We start from the raw sequence: 22,104 nt of genomic DNA on the forward strand, positions 1-22,104 counted from the left end.
GGCCGTTCATATATCTTTGGAGAAATACCTATTCAGCTTCCTTGCCCATTTTCCAATTATTTTCTCTTTTCTCATTTTAAATTGAGAATTTTTGAAGTACAGGAAATACTACTAGTCTTAGGAGAAAAGTAATGTTTATCACCCTTAAAATCCTGGGTTGGGTTCTAGTTCTTCCTCTCTGATGTAACAAATTACTTAGCAGTATTAAAACAGTATAGCTTCATAATTGAAAACTTGCTTTTAATTACATTTCTTTGTGAGGTTCTCACAATAGCCTGCTAAGGTAGGAGACTTAGTACAAAGGAAATAGTAGTCAGGTAGTCTGGATTTGACCCTTAGGCTCTTCTGTGTATTGATCATGTGAATTTTAGCAAGTCACATTTCCTCTCCGAGTCAGTTTATCCATAATAAAAGTGAGTATTTCTAACCCCATGGGATTATTATGAAGAAAAGATGAAACAGTACATGTAAAATGCCAGTGAGAGTCAGGTGCTCAGTATTTTTTAGTCCAGTAATTACGCCACTCCTACTTTATAAATAGAAAACAGGGTTCAAAGAAGTTAAATGATGTACTAAAACTCAGATTAAATGCTAATGACATCATGCTGAGTCATGAATTGCTACCTTCTCTAGAAGGAAGTGTTTTGCTACCAAGCAGGATTGGCCATTGAAAGGATGGAGGAACTTGGTGTTGGACTATTAACATGTCTACTAATCAGCCTTGGGTGCCTTTACACAGAGGTGCTCGATTCAGGCCTTTTTTTTTTTAGTTTAATTATGTGTCATAAATCCCATATATGAGGAAGTGGAGTGAAAAAAAGCACTGTATAAGCAAGACCTTTCCCAGAAAGGATATTGAAAAAAAAATCTGCTGCCTCTGCTTGCAGATTTGTAAGCTTTAAGTAAGCAAGACTTGACCTATATATTGAAAAAGAAGAATTGAAACACAGGATCAGATTTGTAATTGTGAAAAGGCTTGCTCTGCCTTCTTCCCTCTTCCATGCTCACACATCACATACGCACTGTAACTGAAAACATATACCTGCTTTTTTTTTTTTTTTTAAACCAGACAAGCCCTGTGAGCTTGGATCAGCTCTAAAAGGCATAAAACAGCAGAGGACAGAATGAAATAGTACTGTTATCTGATTACTTAAAACTGATAAGCAGTCTTCTCTCCAAGTGGTTCTGTCTGGTGTCCTGACTTTTCTTTCTCTGTCTTGCAACAGGTAGTTAATGAGCTCTTTCTGTGTGCAGACATTGGGGATACAGTTGTCAGCTAGGTGGGAAAAGCCTCTATTGTCATGGAACATCCGGTCTAGTGAAGGAGACATGTTAATCAAGAATTAAAACTAGATGTATTAAATGTTAAGAGCTGTGATGGAGAAATGCATAGTGTTGTGATAGCATTATCAATGGAGAGATTAGGGAGAGTTTCTCTCAGGAAGGAATGCTCGAGCTGTGATCAGAAAGAACCAGAGGAATTAGGATATAACTAGACAAAGAGGAGGGAGATAAGTTGTGAAGACAGATAGGACAGCAGATGCAGAAGTCCTGTAGTGCAAGAGGCATGGTGGGAGGGAAATTTCAAGTAGGCCAGTGTGGCTGCAGCATGAGCAGCAAGGGCAGCATGGTGGGAACAGATGGTGATAACCAAACTATATGAATCTTGCAGGTTGTGATAGAGGTGTGTTTGTCTTTGTTCTTGAACAATGGGAAGTCATCAAGAAGTTTAAGTCACTGGAGCTGGCAAAATGAATTAATACACTTACAAAATATTTGGAGTCTTGCTTGATTAGATCAGAAAAATGTATTTGACATTTCTTTTTTGATAACAATCTTATCTCCTTCTGTCCTTTTCTCAAACATCTTCAATGGTTCCCTAATACAATGGTATGAATCTAGCATTTAAGGCTCTTAAAGCATCATTTTCTAGATTCATATTCCCATTTTACTACCCTGACCTACTGCCTACCTCTCCCACCCACCACATACACACTATGCTCTGCATTTGAAAGTCTCACCCATTTGTCAAAGTCCAGCTTGAATTCCACCTCCTTCATTTAGACTGCCCAGATCTCTTCAGTGAGAACTCAACCCACCCCACTGCTGGGTTCTTCTAGCATTTGGAGAGAAACACATGCTTACTTTGCACTTACCATTGGTTACCTGCTATGAATTATTTGCAGTGCATAATGATCCTCTTTGGGTGTAAGAAATCACATTTTATTTTTTGAAGTTACCAAGTACCTTATATGATACCTGATGGGAATTCCAAGTGTCCACCATCACTCAGTATGTGGGTTCCTTTGTAGTCCCACACAATGTGCCTGTCAGTCCTCGAGATGCATTATTTTAGGGAGTCATTCTAAGAAAGTTTTTTTCATCCTAAAATCATAGACACTGAGCTTTCTTAGTTCTTTTTCTCTTATGCTGTTGAATTAAATCTCAGGCTTAATGTTCAAGTTAGAAAAGGGTTTAGTGAAATCATAAATAATCTTGATAAGATTCACTCTCTCATTCAACCCAATACTGTTCCTATTTAGTCCCCCACAGGATCAACTGCTATTTTCTTGCATGGTGGTATTCACCAGGGTTTGTACTTAACCCACATCCCTTCTCACTAAGCACAGTCTTCCTGGGACTTTCATCTATGCTATAGCTTCAACTTCCACCTATGTATGGGTTAATTAAGTCATTGAATATTTATTGAGTGCATGTGTCTCAGGCAGTGTTCTAGCCACTAGGGTTACAGCAGTGAACAAAATACTAAAAATGTACCTGCCCTATGTAGCTTACATTCTAAGCAGGCGATGAATATAAGTTTAAAATGCATAGTATCTTGGTGATAATAAAACAGTAGGGAAGAAGAACATGAAATTCCAAGATGCGTGTGAAAATTTAGATAGGTTAGACAAGGAAGGCCTTACTGAGAAGGCAATAACAACAAAATGGAAGTGAGAGAGCTAGCCGAGCTGATGTCTGCAGAAGGTGTTTCAGGTGACAGAACAAGTGCAAAGGCCCCAAGGAATGTGCCTCGCATGTTCAAAGATGGAAGAATGAGACAGGATTAGAGTGAATGGGGAGGAAGGGAGTAGTAGGACAGAAGGTGAAAACTGGAAGCATTTCTAGTTTTCTGAGTGTCATCATAAAAGGGAGTTGAATTTTGTCAAATGCCTTTTTTTTTTTGCATCAGTTGAAACAATGTGGATTTTTTCTTTGTTTTATTTTTAATTATTTATTTATTTTTTTGAGACGGAGTCTCACACTGTCACCCAGGCTAGAGTGCAGTGGTGCAGTCTTGGCTCATAGAAACCCCTGCCTCCCAGGTTCAAGCGATTCTCCTGCCACAGTCTCCCAGGTAGCTGGGATTACAGGTGCCCACCACCACACCCGGCTAATTTTTTTTGTATTTTTAGTAGAGATGGGGTTTCACTATGTTGGCCAGGCTGGTCTCAAACTCCTGACCTCATGATCTTCCCGCCTCGGCCTCCCAAAGTGCTGGGATTACAGACATGAGGCACCGCGCCTGGCCCCTTTTCTTTGTTTTTATTAATGTCTTTTGTGGGCAGCATATTGGATCATGGTTTTTTTTGTTTTTTGTTTTTTGTTTTTTTGAGACGGAGTCTCGCTCTGTCACCCAAGCTGGAGTGCACTGGCCAGATCTCAGCTCACTGCAAGCTCCGCCTCCCGGGTTTACGCCATTCTTCTGCCTCAGCCTCCCGAGTAGCTGGGACTACAGGCGCCCGCCACCTTGCCCGGCTAGTTTTTGTATTTTTTTTAGTAGAGACGGGGTTTCACCGTGTTAGCCAGGATGGTCTCAATCTCCTGATCTTGTGATCCGCCCGCCTCGGCCTCCCAAAGTGCTGGGATTACAGGCTTGAGCCACCGCGCCCGGCCTGGATCATGGTTTTTTAATCCATTCTGCCATCTCTTGTTTTGGATTGGAGGCTTTAATCCATTTACATTTAATATACTATTGGATAAAGAAAGACTTCTACAATTTGATATTTGATTTTCATACGTCTTTTACCTTTTAAAATCCTGCATTTCCTTCATCACTGTCTTTTGTGTTGATATTTAAAATTAATCTATTTTTATTTCTTTCTTTAAAAAATTTTCTCCTAACCTCTGTATTGGTCAATTTTGTGTTTGTTTTTTTGTAATGAAATGTTTTGATTCTGTTCTCATTTCTTTTGTGGCTATTTTTAAGATATTTAGGTATTTTCTTTGTAGTTACCATGGGGGTTATATTGAACATCATAAATTTATAGCAAACTAGTTGAATTGAAACCAACTTAACTTCAATAGCATACAAAAAATTCTGCTCCAGTGTATCTTTGTCCCCCTTTTATGTTGTCACGAATTATATCTTTATGCATATGTAACCAATAACAGATTTATAATTTTTTATTCATTCATCTTTTAAATCATGTAAATAAGTATCTTTTAACTCTCCTCCAGGTTTTTCTGGGCTTTTAGTTTGTTTCGTTGGTTGATTATTTGGTAGAAGGCTGTAGTAGTCCATTTGTCTAGTGACTTTTTCTACTTATTTTTTCATACATTGTATTCCTTTTCATGTGTGGTCACTGGTCACTGAAGTTGCTCTTTCTTAGCTTGTGTCTAACTAGTGTTTTGACAGATTTCTTTGAATGACAGGACCTAAACAAAAACACCTCTCTCAGTCTTTGCAGGTTGCTTCTTTGTTCTCTGGCTCTCCTTCAACACTTACGCAGACTTCCACTGAACCTACGGACCAACCTGTAGTGAAAGTTTGCGGTCTTTGACGAAGCTTTCTAAATTCCTCCATATACAAGGGTGCTTTGTAGTCCCCTAATGTCCCAAAGAAACACTCTCCTTGGCTTTTTCTTCTAGGCTTTTGGCAGTCTATTATATGTTGCAGCCAAAATCTAATCTTCAGCTTCAGGCATCTGCACTTTTTTTGTGTGTGTGAGTCTTGGTAATGTTTATAGAGTACTGTCTGCTACTTTTCTGGCCTGAGTACATTCTGCATTAAGCAAAGCAAACTGTGTCTTGCATCAGTCCTTCGAATAGCCCTGAGACAGATTAGAGCAGACCTACACAGTAATTTGAGAATGGTGTCTCCTCTGCCCCTTCTAGAAAGAGGGACCAGGATCCACGATAGAATGTGGGCTGCCGTCTTTAAGACTGCTGCCAAGTCGGGACTAGGGCAAGGAGTAGTAATGCCACACAGCTTGCCTGTATCATATTTTTTTATTGTGGTAAAATATATATAACATAAACTTTGCCATTTTAGTTATTTTTATCAATAAGTGTACAGTTCAGTGACATGAAGCACATTCATGTTGTGGTGCAACCATCACCACTATCCATCTCTGGAACTTTTTAATCAACCCAAACTTCTTTAAACAATAACTCCTCATTCCTGCCTGCCCCAGTCCCTGGTAATCACCCTATAGTCAGGAGTTGCCCTCTTCTTGATTCAGTGTTCAGTTGTTGCTGTAAACCTTTGGCTGTTTTCTGGAGTTCTGACAAAGTTGGTTCTAACAGTTTCTGCTTGCTTTTTGGTATTTCTGTGAAGCTGCCTACCCTGCCATTTTGCTGACATTACTATTAATGCCAAGGTTTTTGTTCTGAGCACCTTGGAAGAAGAGAATGGCTATTAACTTAGATGAGAAAGACTGTGGGAAGATCTAATTTGGAGAGTAGAATATCAAGGTCTCAGTTTTAGATATTCTACTCTAAATATATCTATTTAATCAATATATTAAATTCAAGATGCTACTGGATATCAAGAAGAGAAGTCAAGTAGATAGAAAAGAGGTCTCAGGACTGAGCCTTGGGGTGATAAGGACATGGGGATCAGGAAGATGAGGCAGAACCAGAAAAGACTGAGCAGGAGTAGCCAGAGGATGGAAGGTAAAGTTGGAGATTGTGATGTCTTGGAAATATGTAAAGAAAGTGTTTCTGCTGCTAGTCGAGTAACATGAGGACTCATGGAGCTTGCCACGTGGAAGTCATTGGCAATCTTGGGAAAAGCAGTTTTGGTGGAGTTGGAGGAGAATGGGAGGAGAGAATTGGAGACCAAGAGTACAAATAATTTCATGAGTCACTGTACAGAGGAGCAGAGAAGTGGAGCAGCTGCTGGAAAGGCAAGTGGGATCAAGAATTGTTTGTTTAATGTAAGAAACTGGGATTCCTGATGGGATTGATCCAATGGAGAGGAGAAAGTTTGTGATGCAGGAGTGGAGAGAATTGCTGGTGCACTGTCCTTGAATAATGGGAGGGGACAGAATCTAGTAGAGGTGCTGGGTTCATCTATTAGAAGAGGAAAAAGCAGGTAGGTATACATTTGCTTCAATTTTCTGATGACTCTCAAATACACATCTGCAATTGCTCTCTTCTTTGAGCCAAAACTTACTTCCTTGGGACATCCCTGACTGGATTTTCTGAAAGTATGTCAGCCTCAAGTTGTCCCAAACCAAGATCAACCCCTTTCCTTTCAACTTACTCTCTCTGCTTGTTACTCCCGGTCCATGGCAGCCCATTCATGCTGAGAAGAGGAAGGGTCAGTTTTTTCAGTGAGGTGGAAGCATCAAGAAAAAGGCAATTCCAGAGCTAAGGCTGGAAGATGGGTAATCACGTGGGAAAAGGTAGGGAAGAATGAGACAGGCAAAGCATCAACCGTGGGGAGGGACACTGAGCTTGGGTTGGGGGATGACTGGGGGGTGGTGAGCTCAGAGCAGTCACCTAGAGGCTGTTACACTCCCAGATACCAACAAAGCATTGTCAGGGGTTGTGGAGTTTCCCATAGGCTGTTATGTAATCCAAAAGGCTACTTGTCTTGAATTTTTCTTCCATAGCATTAGATTGTTGTTCTGCCAGAAGAACCCTGCAAGCTGCTTCCACCTTCGGACCTTGTGCCAGCTGTTCCCTCTTCATGCAGTTCCCTTCCCTCTGACTTTTGACCAAATCCCCCTCTCACCCATCATCTCCGTGCTCACCTCTTGGGACACTTCTTCAGAGTCTTTCTCCCTTAGCCTCCTCACCTCTCTCTCATTTATGGCTTTTCTCATTTGTTATCCCAATTTTTGCTCCGTGAGGGTTTTCCTCTGAGGGTTGAATTCATCTCATGTCCTTAGAACAGGGCCTGGTGTGGAAAAGGCAACAAGTTTGTTGATTGACTATACAAAAAAAACCCCAAACTATCTCGGTCTTAGGTCTCTGCCCACAGGTGCACAAATGCTTACTAACAAGTAAAGCCCAGAAATAACCTCCTTTCAGGCTGTTTTTAGATGAGGATGTTGTTGTGAGGCGCGTGTGTGTCATCCATTCTGGACTCAGGAGACAGTGCCCATCTTGGCTGTCATTTGTTCTGTCACTTCAAAGTGCAGGAAAACCATGGGTGGTGATTTTAGAATCTTATTCAGAACCCTCAGGGAATGAGTCATTGTGCACTGACGACTTTTCCGGATTGCTGCAGTTCAAATAAATTAAGCAACAGGACATTATTGTTGTTGTTATTGTTGTTAATTTTAACTATTTTTGAAGGTAAATTTCAGAAATGTATTATCATGCTTTCCTCAGTATGATTCTACCATCTCTTGTTTCTTCAGAATCATGATGATGAGCATAGTTATAATAATTTTTCAGCTCAGCAATGAGAATACAGAGCTTTGCTGGCCTCTCTCTGGAGCAGATCTGGACCACAGCCCTAACTATATGGTGGAAGGAGCTGAGCTGCCCCAGATATCAGAGGGATAAGTCAGGGAAAGAGGCAGGCCCAGACCCCAAGCACAGGGCCAGTGAGTCCCAGGCTTCAAGTGCACCAGAGTCCCCTGGGGATCTTGTTAAAATACAGGTTCCGATCCAGTAGACTCAGATTCCTCTGCGGGCTGGGATCTGAGTTCTGCATTTTTAACAAGATCCTGGGCGATGCTGGTGCAGCCAGACCACAGACCACCTTTTCCATGTCAAATCTTTCTGTATCAAGTTGACCTCCCAGAGGTCTTCTTGTGATCTTGAGTGGATTTTGCTGGGAAGCTTATCTTTCTCTGGGGCTTCTTACACATACCAGGTGGACTCTGGTGGTAATAATTCTTCTAAAGTTTATAAAATGGTCACCTATTTCTCTTCATTCTCCCAATTGTCCTAGGAGGTAAGTTAGCACCCTTTTACCAACTGAGACACCAATTCCTGACATCACATGGTTCCTAGGAGATGGAGGCAGAGCTCATGGCTCCGTGTCTAGTGCGCTTCTCACCCCTTTCTGCTGCCTCCCCTCCTATCTGTACTCTGTGCCATATATAGCCTTGTGGACTCTCAGTGCTGAAGGGAAGAGAATTGTGTGTGTGCACAGATGTGCGTGCCTGTGTTAAAAGGAAAGGCTGATTAGCAACAGCTGTAGCACATGGGGCCCATGTAGTCTCACTTGGGATACCCTTTTGCAGAGACTGACACTTCCTCTCTGCTCCATCTCCCAGTACCAATGAAGCCCTGGCATCATACTGTATGGGTGAAATACTGTGTCACCAGCAGCAGCGGTCCCTGCAGCACGTGCTGAGATGCTGTTGCTGCCCCACCGTCACCCCTTCTCATTTGGCGGCAGGCTGGTTGGGCTTGATCTGCCAGCATCTGCTTTCTCTGGCCACTGGGGCTACTTTGCCCTGTACAAGGCATTGAAGTGCTGGGAAATTAATGCCCCTCAGTCAACCAAGGGCTAATGGAAACTGATGTAAAATAATCAAGCTCTTCTAAGTAAGGATAACTCTGTGGCATTTTACCCCACATCAAGCCTCAGTTATTGTGGTGACTTGCTTGATAATGTCTCACTTCCCCACTCCCATAATAGTAGTTCCTGGGATCCCTTCCTAAAGGAATGACTTGCACTCAACTCCTTGTCTATTAAGGCACTTCTCCCAACCACTCTTTCTACTGACTTACATCTAAACCCATATACCTGATTTTCCTCTCATCACAGTGGAGAAATATTCCAGTTCCTGGTGAGGTCAGACCCTCCATGAGGGGCCTGGATCGCATCCTTACAGCCTTCTCAAGGTTTCCCTCTTGATATTATTTCCCTTCTCTGTGGCATCATCTTTCCTTCTCCCTCTCGCTTCGTCTTGTCTCACTTTTCTCCTCCTCTGTCTCCCTCTCTCCTAGAATATGTCAACCTAGAAACAGGCCCCGAGATGACCCCTCAGGCCATGGTCTTCTGATTCTAGCCAATATGGAGCAATAGTGACTGGATTTTCTCATGTGCCTGAAACAGCCATAGCAATAACAACAACAACACTATATGACACCGTGGTTGTCAAGACACTGGGCCTCAAGCAACAGCAGCCAGAAGATGGGAAAGAAACAGGGTGAAGTTAGTTGTCCTAGCACAAGAGGGAGTTTCTAGGCCATAGCATAGGGAAGAGAACCCAGGTAGAGACTGGTGGGCTCCGTGAATTTTGAGAAAACTGGACTAAGAGTCCAGAGAGACCAAGGTAGTTAGAATGTCCAGGGCAAAGTAGTAAAGGAGAGAGCTTCACAGAGAGAGAACTCCTGAGATTTACAGTGATCCATACATGCTTGTGAAGAAATATCCAAAGCTAAGGGAAGCACCACAGGAACTAGAGGAAATCATAGCTAGCACTCACACAGGGCCGAAATAGTGCCTGTTCCCACCGGTCAGTCTGGAAAACCTCATGCTTCACAAGACATTGAGTACAGTACTCAGGAGGGTTTGCCTTAGTACTGGTTAATAGTAAGCCCTAGACTAACTGCTGCTCTAGTCCTTCCTAACAAATCTTAAAAGAAATACCAAAATGATCAAACTGTTTCCAAGTAACTTAACTGCATCTCAGAACAAAGTTCAAGAATATAGGAATACAAAAATGTCCAACACTCAGCAAGGTAATATTCACAATTACTATCATCAAATAAAAAATTTACAGGCTTGCAAATCAATCAAAACTGGACCCAGATTGACACAGATGTAAAAACTAGCAGACAAGAACACTAACACATTTGTTATAGCTACATTATATGTGTTCAAAAGTTAAGTGGAGACATGGAAGATATTAAAGACTCAGATCAAATTTCTAGAGATGAAATCTCTAGACTTCATTTACTGAAGTGGACTTCTTCCACTGAAGTCTTGAACTCCTAAAAGTCATCCATGAGGACTGGAACCCACTCCTTCCAAACTTGTGTTAATGTTGAATTTTGACCTCCTCCCGTGGATCATGAATGTTCTAAATGGCATCTAGAATAGTGATCCTTTCAGGAAGGTTTTTAATTGACTTTGCCCAGATCCATCAGAGGATTCACTATCTGTGGTAGCTAATATACCCTTACAAAATGTATTTCTTAAATAATAAGACTTGAAAGTTGAAATTACTCCTTGCTTTATGGACTGTAGAATGGATGTTGCGTTAGCAGGCACAAAAACAATCTTGTACATGGTCATCAGAGCTCTTGGGTGACTAGGTGTGTTGTCAATGAACGGTAATATTTTGAAAGGAATCTTTTTTTTTCTCAGCAGTAGGTCTCAATAGTGGCTTAAAACATTCAGTGAGCCATGGTGTAAACAGATGTGCTGTCATCCAGACTTTGTTATTCCATCGATAGAGCACAGGTAGAGTAGATTTAGCATCATTATTAAGAGCCTTAGAGTTTTCAGAATTGCAAATGGGCATTGGTTTCAACTTAAAATCAGCAACTGCATTAGTCCCTAACAAGAGAGTCAGCCCGTCCTTTGAAGCTTTGAAGCCACGTATTGACTTCTCTTTCCTAGCTATGAAAGTCCTAAATTACACCCTCTTCTGACAGAAGGCTGTTTTGTCTACACTGAAAATCTGGTGTTTAGCCACCTTCAACAACGATCTTAGCCAGATATACTGGATAACTTGCTTCAGCTTCTCCAACAGCACTTGCTCCTTCACCTTGTACTTTTATGTCCCATAGATGGCTTCATTCCTTAAACCTCATGAACCAGCCTCTGCTAGCTTCAAACTTTTCTTCTGTAGCTTCCTTACCTCTCTCAACCTTCATTGAATTGAAGAGAGTTAGGCCTTGATCTGGAGAACTACAAACCACTGTTCAATGAAATAAAAGAGGACACAAACAAATAGAAGAACATTCCCTGCTCATGGATAGGAAGAATCAATATCGTGAAAATGGCCATAGTGCCCAAGGTAATTTATAAATTCAATGCCATCCCCATCAAGCTACCAATGACTTTCTTCACAGAATTGGAAAAAAGTAAAGTTCATATGGAACCAAAAAAAGAACCTGCATTGCCAAGACCATCCTAAGGAAAAAGAACAAAGCTGGAGGCATCATGCTAACCTGAATTCGAAAACTATTACTAACAAGGTTACGTAAAACCAAAAAAACAGGCCTGGTACTGTACCAAAAACAGAAGCTATAGGACCAAAATGGAAACAGAACAGAGGGCTCAAAAAAGAACACCACACATCTTTACAAAACCATCTGATCTTGCCAAACCTGAAAAAAACAAGAAATGGGAAGGAATTCCTAATTAATAACATGGTGCTAGGGAAAAACTGGCTAGCCCATAATGTAGAAAAGCTGAAAAATGGATCCTTCCTTACCCATAACAAAAAATAAATTTTCAAAGATGATTAAAAAAAGACTTAAATGTTAGATAAACCATAAAACAAGAAGAAAAAAACCTAGGCAATTACCCACTTCAGGGAACTAGGCCATGGGCAAGGTAAAACTTCATGACTAAAATGCCAATAAGGCAATTGGCAAACAAAAAAAGCCAAAATGACAAATGGGATCTAATTAAACTAAAAAAGGCTTCTGGGCCACACGAAAAAAGAAACTACCAATCAGATGAACAAACAGGCCAAACCTACAAGAAATGGAGAAAATTTTTGCAATTCTTACACCATCTAAACAAAAGAGCTAAATATCCAATCTTACAAAGAAAACTTGCAAAAAACAAACAATTTACAATGAAAAATCAACCTATTTCAACAAAAAAAGGTATCAAAGGATATGAAAAACATATACTTTTCAAAAGGAAGATATTTATGCAGCCAATAGACACATGAAAAAATGCTCAATCTCACTTCGGTCATCAAGAAAATGCAAAACTGAAATAAAATGAGCATAACATCTTCACCCCGCTGTAGAATGGGGTATTAAAAAAAGTTCAGACACAAAACAGGTTGCTGGAGCAAGGATGTGGAGACAATAGGTACACTTACATTGTTGGTGGAGTGGTTCAAAACTATTCAAGACCATTGTGGAAGGACCGTGTGGTGATCCTCAAAGGGAGTTCTAGAACTAGAAAGATACCCATTGGAACCCAGAGATTTCCTTACTGGGTATGATACCCAAAAGGATTCATAAATCAATGCTTAACTGTAAAAAGAACAACATGCACACATATGTTTACTGTTGGCATATTCACAATAAGCAAAACTTGGAAACCAAAACCCAATGTTCCATCAAAATGATAGATGGATTAAAGAAAATGTTGGCACATATACCATGATTTCCTATGCAGCCATTAAAAGCATGAGTTCATGTCCTTTTGTAGCTGACATGGATGAAGGCTGGAAACCAATCATTCTGAGCAAACTATCCCAAAGGCACACCGCAAAACAAAACAATGCAATTTTCAACTCATAGGGGAATTGAACAATGGAGAAACAACTTCGGAACAAACCAGGGTAGGGGGGGGACTTTCACTAACAGTGGGCTGTCAGGGGAGGGATGGGTGACAGTGCGGAACTCGAATTAGCATTAGAAGAAATATCTAATGTAAATGACAAGTTAATGGGTGCAGCAAACTAACACGGCACATGTATACATATGTAACAAACCTGCACGTTGTGCACATGCACCCTAGAACTTAAAGTATACTAAAAAAAAAAAAAAAAAAAAAAAAAAAAAGAAAAGAAAAGAAAATGTGTGTACCATCATTAACCATCCGAGAAATGCAATTCAAAGCTACAATGATACACAACATAAAGATGGCAATCCTTGTCGTCGTCGTCATCATCATCATGATGTAAACTTGGTGAAGACAGGGTTTCTTTTCTTTCCCTTGCTGTATCCACAGTTCATAGAACATTTCCTGGCACATGATTGTTGACTAAAACAGAGCCATCCAGGCCAGAGAGAATTACCAGAGGTATGCATTGAGGGTAGAAATAGTAGCAGCAGGGAGCTAGGGATGAAGGTAGCAAGAGTGAGTGAAAGTCATGCCAAAATGAAACCAACATTACCTCCAGCAGCAGTGGGACTGGTGGAGGGCAGGGCTGGCTGCTCTCTGAAGGTCAGCAGGCTAAATAAAATGCTTAGAAAGAGGCTCGGTTGGTAGGAATGGATGCTTCTGCACTCTTATTTAATAATTTTTTTAATTTAGAAATTAATATATACAGAAGAATGCATAAAACATATATGTGCACTTTAAAGAACGACTATAAATCAAACATCCATGTAACCACCACCCAAGTTAAGAAATAGGACATTAGGCTGGGCACAGTGACTCACATCTGTAATCCCAGCACTTTGGGAGGCCAAGACGGGCAGATCTCCTGAGGTCAGCAGTTTGAGACCAGCCTGGCCAATATGGTGAACCCCATCTCCACTAAAAATACAAAAATTAGCCAGGCATGGTGGGGCACGCCTGTAGTCTCAGCTGCTCAGGAGGCCGAGGCAGGACAACTGCTTGAACGCTAGAGGCGGAGGTTGCAGTGAGCACTCCCTGATCACATTCCTCCTGTCTTCTAAGACAAAACAACTCTCTTGATTTTTGTTATAATCATCCCTTGCTTCAAAAAATAGTTTATCATCTACTTCTGTACACCTAGATAATATCTTATTCAGTTTTTAAACTTTATATAAATGGAGATATAATGAATGCATTCTTCCATGATTTGCTTTTTTTCTCTTAATATTATGTTCACAAGATACTTTTGTGTTGATGGATGCGGCTGTTTATCACTGCTGTTGTGTAGTATTCTGTTGAGTGGATACACCACAATTTATTTTCCAGTCTACTACTGTAGGTGGATGGTTTCTAGGTTTTTTTGGCTATTATGAAAATGATGCTAAAAATATTTTGTACATATGTAAGTTTCTTCAGGCTCAGCATTATATATATATAGTATGATATATAATATGTAATATATATGTTTCTTAATTTTGATGAAGTCAAACCAACTTCATCAAAATTAGTTGACATACATGTATGTATGTATTTATATATAAACTTGCATGAATATATGTGTGTGTATATATATGAATTGTTGAGTCATTCAGCTTTACTAGATAATACCAAATAATTTTCTTAATTGATTAATTTACGGTCCCATTAGTACTGTGTGCTCCCCACCTTGGTTAACAATAGATAATTTTACACTACATAATGTTTGCAATATGATATATAGGTAACCATATTTTCAAAAAAATAAGTGAAATTTTAGCATGGTTTTAAATTTAGAGAAAAATTGCCAGAATGGTATGGGAAGTCCTGCATATGCCTCAGCCAGTTTCTCCTATTGTTAAAATCTTTACATTATTATGATATATTTGTCACAACCAAGAAAGCAACTTTGGTACATTACTATTAACCAAACTGCACACTTTATTTGGACTTTACTAATTTTTCCATGAATGTTCTTTCTTCTAGTCCAGGAACCCACCCACTAAGCCACATTCCATTTAGTCATCATGTCTCCTTAATCTTCTCTTGTCTGTGATAGTTTCTCAGTCTTTTCTAGTTTTTCATGACCTTGACAGTTTTGGGGAATACTTGTCAGGTATTTTGAAGGTTGTCTCTCAATTTGGGTTGTCTGACATTTTCCTCGTGGTTAGACTTGGGTAATGGGTTTGGGGGAAGAAAACCACAGAAGTAAAGTTCTCTTCTCATCATATCATATCAAAGGGACACACGACTTATCAATGATGGTGTTAATCTTCTTCATCTGGCCAAGCTATTGCTTGCCAGGTTTTTCCACTGTAAAGTTACTCTCCCTCCATCCTTTCCACACTCTACTCTTTGGAAGAAAATTACTAAACGTACTCCACACTTGAGGTGGAAAAAGATTATGCCCCAGCTTCTGGGGGAGGGAAATATCTATGTAAAATATTTGCAGTTCTTCTGTATGGGAGATTTGTCTCTTCTCTCCATTTATTTACTCTATCACTTATTTATATTAATATGACTTAGGAATATTTATTTTGTACATTATTTATTTTGTTGCTCAAATTGTTCCAGCCTGGACCATTGGAGACTCTTTCAGACTGGCTCCTATATCTTTGGCACTTCCTTATTTTCTGCCTCTATAATATTCTCAAGGTTTATCTTGTATTTTTTTCTGCCCCAGCTCTAGAACCAGCCATTTCCCCAAGTAGCCCTCGTTCCTTTTATTGGAGAATGGTGTTAAAAACCAAGATCTGAGTCTTGAGTATGCTCACTGCTGCTGGGCTGTTGTTGATCCTAGGCCCTCTTAGTGGAAAGAGCTAGGAAATAAATATGCACATCAAATCCATAGATACATATACATATCTATAATTATTTCTGTATCTATCCTTCTGTATCTATATTAAGTTAGCCACACTGATGTGTCTTGCTGTATCCAATATTACACTGTTCACTCTAGCTTTCCCCTCTCGCACATATGTAACTTCTCTCCCCAACAGTGATAAATCTAGCTCCAATCATCCAGCATCCATTTATTTATTTGTTCAACCTCAGTATACATGCACAGTAGCTTCAGAATTGTTAAGCCATATCCCTGTGAGAAATAACTTTACCAACTAGAATACAGTGCCTATATACAATTCCTTTGTGTTTAGCCTTACAGTTTCTGGCCAAACACTGTTTTTTCAAAGTTACTTAGGCCTGCTCCTTTCTTCTCTATCCCCTTCAAATGTTATATTATACATTTGTAACACAGTTAGATTCTTTTGTCACAGTCTGAATCCATCCTAGGAGCCCCTGACTTCCTGGTTGATTGATTTTTAAAATATATGAACATTGGGCCAGGCATGGTGGTTCATGCCTGTAATCCCAGCACTTTGGGAAGTGGAGGTGGGCAGATCTCTTGAGCTCAGGAGTTTGAGAACAGCCTGAGCAACATGACGAAACACTGTCTCTACAGAAAATACAAAAATTAGCCAGCGTGGTGGTGCATACCTGTAGTCCCACCTACTTGGGAGGCTGAGGTGGGAGGATCGTCTGAGTCCAGGAGGTAGAGGCTGTAGTGTAATTGCACCACTGTACTCCAGCCTGGGCAGCAGAGTGAGACCTTGTATCAAAAAAATATTTTTACAGTCACTAAAGTTCACTTTTTGTGCTGTAAATTCCTAAGGTTTTGACCATTGCATTGCATTGTATCATGTATCATCCAGAACCATACAGATTAATTCAATCACCCAAAAGTTTCCTAAATTTTGTAGTCAACTCCCCTTCCCCAAACCCCTGGCAAGCACCGACTGCATATTCATCCCTTTAGTTTTCTTTTCCAGAGATGAAAACCACATGATTGCATATATTTCATCTCTCTAGTTTTTCTTTTTCCAGAATTTTCATATATATGAAATCATACAATATATGGCCTCCGAAGTCTGGCTTCTTTCACTTAGCAAAATGCATTTCAGATTCATTGATAATTTTTCTGTGAATTAATAGTTAGTTCATCTTTATCACTGCATAGTATTCCATTGTACCACAGTGTGACGGTTAATTTTATGTGTCAGCTTGGCTAGGCTATATGCCCAGTTATTCAATCAAACACTAATTTAGGTGTCTCTGTGAAGGTATTTTGTAGATGTGATTAACATCTATACTCAGTTCACTTTAACTAAAGGTGATTACCTTTGATCATGTGGGTAGCCTCATCTAATCAGTTGAAAGCCTTAAGAACAAAAACAGATTTCCCAGAGAGGAAGAAATTTGGCCTCCAGACCATAGCATCAGCTCCTTCCTGAATTTCCAGCCTGTTGTCCTGCCCTACAAATTTCAGACTTGCCAGCCCCTACAGTCATGTGAGCCAATTTCTTTCCTAGTTCAACAGATAGACAGAGCCAATAGGATGTAGATCCTTTGGTTTCTCTGGAGAACCCTGACTGATACACACCGTTTATCCATTCACGTTTGAAGGAGCAGGCCATCTTGGTTGTTTTCTGTTTGGGGCAATAATGAATAAAGCTGCTATAAACATTCACGTGTAGGATTTTGTGTTTAGTTAACTTTTCAGTTCACTTGAATAAATACCTGGGAGTGTATAAATACCTATAAATTCAGTTCACTTGAATAAATACCTGGGTTGTATGGTAAGTCTATGTTTACCTTTATAAGAAACTGCCAAAGTGTCTTTAAAGTAGCTATACTATACTATTTTGCATTCCCACCAGCAATGCATGAGAGTTCCTGTTCCTCTGCATCCTCCTTGATATTTGTTGTTCTCAGATTTTTGTATTTCAGCCACTCTAATAGGTGGAATCTCATGGTTGTTTTGATTTGCATTCCCCTAATAACAAATAATTTTGAGGGTAATTGTATTTTTAATTTCCCTTTTTCTAATTATTATTAAGGTTGAATTTATTTTTCTGGATTTACTGGCCAACTGATTTGTCTTTTCATGAACTGCCTGTTCAAGATTTTGCCTATTTCTTATCTTTTTCTTATTATTTCTTAGGACTTCTTTATGCATTCTGGGTATAGGTTTTTTCTGATGGTATGTATCACAAATATTTTCCCTTACTTTATGGTTTGCTTTTCTCTTTATAAGGCTTTTTGATGAACAAAAAACTTGCCTTTGAACTAGAGCATTTGCTCTATTTACATTTAATTTAAATACAGACATACTGGATTTATATCTATCACTTATTTTGTGCTTTCTGTTTATTCCATCTGTTTTATTTAGTTTTCTCCCCTTTCTCCCCTTCATTGACTTATTTGGTATCATTCAGTCTTTCCCTCTACTGCTTTGAAAGACATACACTCTGTTGTAATCTTCTTAGTGTTTTCCTTAGAAATTAAAAGATCATCCTTGATTTACCAAAATCTAATGTAGTAAATATCTTTACCCTCCTCTTGAGCAATAAAAGGATCTTCAAACACATTTTTTTCCACTCCTAAATTACATGCTATTGTTATTGTATATTTTATCACTGTCTTTTAAAAAAACTTTCTTTCACAGTATAATATACTGCAGAAATTTTCACATAGAAAAATGCTGACCCGATGAACTTTGCAAACTGAACACATCCATGTTATCAGCACTCAGATCAAGAAAGATAACATTATCAGCACCCTGAAAGCTCCTTTTCAGTCATTACTACGACCTGCCAAATGGTAACTACTATCATGTCCTCTAACAACCTAAGTAGTTTTGCCTGCTTTTGTACCTTATAAAAAAAGAATCATACAATATGTATTTACTTGTGCCTGGCTTCTTTTGCTCAACATTATGTTTGTGAGGTTTACACAGATGGTTACTATCATTGTGATTTTTGTTATTGCTTTGATCAAAGTCTAGTTTGATATTAATTTGGCCACTTCAGCTGTCTTCTTTTAATTTTTTCTTCTTTTTTTGAATTTTGTTTCTCTGGTCTTTGATTCAGGATTCAGCTTTCTTTTGATTAATGTTTTAATAGTATATTCTTTCCCATTCTTTTCCCTTTTTTTTTTTTTTTTTTTTTGAGACAGGGTCTCACTCTGTCACCCAGGCTGGAGTGCAGTGGCGTAATCATAGCTCACTGCAGCCTCAGCCTCCCCAGGCTCAGATGATCCTCCCACCTCAGCCTCCTGACTAGCTGGGACTACATGCCCGTATTGTTTTAGTAGAGACAGGGTTTCACCACGTTTCTCAAGCTGGTCTTGAACTCCTGGGCTTAAGCAACCCTTCTAGCTCATCCTCCCAAAGTGCTGGGATTACAGGTGTGAGTGTGCCACCCTCTCCAGCCCATTCATTTACTTTTTTTTTTTTTTTTTTTTGGAGACAAAGTCTCACTCTGTCACCCAGGCTGGAGTGCAGTGACATGATCCTGGCTCACTGCAATATCCATGTCCCGGTTCAAGCGATTCTCCTGCCTCAGCCTCCTGAGTAGCTGGGATTACAGGCACTAGTTTAGTAGAGTTGCGGTTTCACCATGTTGGCCAGACTGGTCTTGAACACCTGACCTCAAGTGACCTGCTCACCTTAGCCTCCCAAAGCGCTGAGATTACAAGTGCGAGCCGCTGCACCCAGCCCCATTTGTTTACTTTTAACCTATCTATATCTTTACATTAAAATGGGTTTCTTGTAGATGACAAGTAGTGTGTCTTGCTTTTTTCTCTAATCTGACAATCTTTTTTAACTGATGTGCTTAGACTATCTACATTTAATGTAATTATTAATAGAGCTGAATTTAAATCAACCACTTTGCTAGTATTTTTCGGTTTATTCCATCTTTTCTTTGTTCCACTTTTCTTTTTTCTGCCTGCATTTGGATGGAGTATTTTTTAAATTCCATTTTCACTCCAGTATTTTCTTATTACTCATACCAATTTTTAAATTGGTGGTGGGGGGAGGTTCCTAGGGTTTAAAATATGCATCTTTGTCACAGTCTACTTTCAAATAATATACGTGCATAATATTACATGCCTTCACATAGGTGCAAACATTTTACAACAACAATATACTTTCAATTCCTCCTGACCGTTTTTTTTGTGTTATTGTTGTCCACATTTTACCTTTATATAAACTACAAACCGCAAAATACAATGTTACTATTTTTGCTTTAGACAATCAATTTTCTTTTAGAGCAATTCGAAGTAAAAAAAAAAATTTTTCCACTTACCTTCATTAAAAAAAATTTCTAGAGCTACTCATTTTTTTGTGTATATCTAAATTTTGTCTAGCGTAGTATTCTTTCTCCCTGAACTTCTAACACTTCTTGCAGCTCAGGTCTTCTGGCAATGATGTCTCTCAGCTTTTGTTTATCTGAGAAAGTCTTTATTTTGCCTTTGCTTTGGAAAGATAGCTTTTACTGGAAATACATTTTTGGGTAACAGTTCTTGTTATTGTTTTCTCTTTCAGTACTTTGAAGATGTCACCTAACTGTCTTCTGGTTTATGTAATTACTTATGAGAATTCTTCTACAGCTCTGATCTTTGTTCCTCTCTAAGCAATGTACCTTCTTTTTTTTCCTCGGGGGTCTTCAAGATCTTCTCTTTTTTGTGTATCTATTTTGTTTCTGAGGATGAAATATCTCAATTTTCTGGTTGGTTTTTGCTTTTGTTTGGTTATTTATTCTTCTTGGGGTTCTCTTAGCTTCTTGGATCTGTGGTTTGCTGTGTATGTTTTTCATTATTTTTGGAAAATTCCTAGCCATTATCTACTTAATATGTCTTGTGTCCCATTCTCTTTCTCCTCCTTCTTGAGATCCAATTCCACTTATTTAGACTGTTAAATATCGTCTCACAGCTCGTGCATTCTCTGTTCTGTTTTATTGTTGTTGTTGTTTTATTTTGTTTTTACTCTTGTTTTCTTTTAGTTTGGGTAATATCTACTGACCCATCTTCAAGTCCATTGACTCATTCCTCAGTTGTTTTGAGTCTTCTGACAAGCCACAGAAGGAACTTTTCATCTCTAGTATGGTGCTTATATTGTTCACTTTTTCTATTAGATTCTGTAACATATTACTCCTATTTGGTTTAAAGTTCTCTTATGATAGTTCCAACATATGGATCATGTCTGCATCTGGATTTATTGATTACCTTGTCTCTGGACAATGGGTTGTTTGTTTCTTGCCTTTTTTTTTTTGGCGTGTTTTATTTTGATTGACTGTCAGACATTGTCGAGCAGTAGACACTGAGATAAACAGTTATTACACCTGGAAAAAGGCATGTCTCCTGTTCTGTCAGCTCATTGGTGTGTGGAATTGAGTCAATCTAGTCAGGAGTTGAGTTGGGTTTGGGTTTTGTTGTTACTAGGGTTATCTTCAGTGTGTTGCAGTCTGCGAATTCTTCTAGAATTGCCTCAGGTTTAGGACTGGAACTGGGATGCTGAAGGATTTTTCTCAGTGATCTCAGGCTTCAGCCATCTCTGTACTCCTGTACTACATACGGGCTTCCTCTCCACATTCTTGCTCTTCTCCCAGTTAGCAGACTGATCTTGCTTGTTACAAATGCTTTCCAGGCTCATCGTGGGGACAGGGAGGCGTTCTCTTTGCTCTGTCCCAGTCTCAGTGTTAGGCAGGCCCTGTGTCCTTGGGCCTCTGTGGGAAGAGGGAGGTTTGCTCAGAATTCCTGCCCCTCATCCCAGTGGAAGCCACAGTTTGCCTCATATCTGTGCAGAGTCTGTACTGGATAGGGTTTCCAGCCCTCTTCCATTCGTAAGAAGTCTCTAGTGGCATTTGTTTAGTATTCTGGGCCTGGAACAGTTTCCTTTTCTTCTATCCTTCACCTATCAGCAATGGAATCTTGCCTGTGTCCATACCCTTGAGGGTAACAAGGTTTGCTACCTCTCCCCTCATATATTGCGGGTTTTTTCCATATGAGAGCAGGGTTTGGGCAGGGAGACAGGGCAGTGTGTCTTTGCTGTGGTCATCACTGAACTCTGCCTGCACATATGCACTACCCAAAGCTGCTCTCTACAATCGCTCAGCCTTTCCCCAGTCTTGCTCATCAGTACCTGATGGAAGCCCAAGGAAAAGGGCCTGAGAGTACATTAAAATTTTCCTTTGGGGCTCTAGACTGCCAAACTAGCCAACACTTGGCTTTTAGCCAAATTTCAAGCTATTTTCTTCTCTAGCTGTATGGTGGTCAGTGCCTCTTCCTATGCTCTGTCACAAGTGACCCAATCCCTGGATCTCATCTCTCCTTGGTCGGAATTCAGGGTATTTGGTTGTCCTCTGACCTCAGATCTCTGATGGATTCAAGAAAAGTTATGATTCGTAGTTTATCTGGCTTTTTCTTGCTGGGATGGGAGCAATGGTTTTTATTAGCTTCCTATATCTTGGGTGGTAGTAAAACCTTCCTCCTGCATTCTTTCATTTATTTTTATTTTATTTTATTATTTTTTAAGAGATGGGGGTCTCACTATTTTGCCCAAGCTGGTCTTCAACTCCCGGGCTCAAGCAATCCTCCGGCTTCAGCCTCCA

Source organism: Rhinopithecus bieti, unplaced genomic scaffold, assembly GCF_001698545.2.
Source record: "Rhinopithecus bieti isolate Rb0 unplaced genomic scaffold, ASM169854v2 scaffold_2574, whole genome shotgun sequence".
NCBI lineage: Eukaryota > Metazoa > Chordata > Mammalia > Primates > Cercopithecidae > Rhinopithecus > Rhinopithecus bieti.